Source organism: Haliotis cracherodii, unplaced genomic scaffold (genome assembly GCF_022045235.1).
Source record: "Haliotis cracherodii isolate W230 unplaced genomic scaffold, xgHalCrac1.p SCAF_3, whole genome shotgun sequence".
NCBI lineage: Eukaryota > Metazoa > Mollusca > Gastropoda > Lepetellida > Haliotidae > Haliotis > Haliotis cracherodii.
The window spans coordinates 19,499,530-19,500,292 of record NW_027266286.1 but is presented as its reverse complement, the minus strand read 5'-3'; positions in this window follow the sequence as shown (position 1 = coordinate 19,500,292).

The following is a 763-nucleotide window of genomic DNA, read 5'->3' as shown; positions in this document are numbered from 1 at the left end:
TCGAGGTGGGTTTTTTTCGGAAACAACTTTTTAATACACGTACTTGAAGAAAGATCTAGGCATTTTATGAATGTGCAATGACGGTGGTACTTTTGTTATTACGTCGGTGCAAAATTAATACAGACAGCCTGACAATGTTTGTAGTATCTTTTTGTAATATATCTTAAAACATGTACAGTTACTAGGTGTATAGTCTTTGTGTTGTCGTTTTACTTTAAGGCTGCGCAGTAATGTGGCACTGGACGCGTGATAAGAGATAAACAATGTTTTCGGGGAGATCTAAATGAAAACAGGGATAAGGTGTGCTGATGTCTGTTACTTAATATTTCATATAAATAAGCTTATGACAGTGATCGACTACTTCAAAATGGACTTCAACAATGACCATACACTAAGGTGACAATATATATTCTTTTTGTCATTTTAATTGTTTATCAATGCTTATTCAAGTGTTTCATAAGAGGGTATATCAAATAGAAAATTGAAAATTTCACTGTACGAAATTAGAAGCATCGCAAAATATTATAATAATTTGGGCATCAAATATCGTACGTCCCACATTTTGTTAATTTTGAAAATAACTTTTATGAAACGTATTAATAATTTTCAATATGAAATGTTTATGGCAGCTGATATGCATTATTTCGTGTTTCCGTACCGTTCGTGCTTTTTAAATTTACCGCAATGACCTGTCACATGTAGAGGCACTCTCCTACCCAGAGTTCCATGCGGCCGGCAGTGGTGTCATGCTGAGTCACCACTG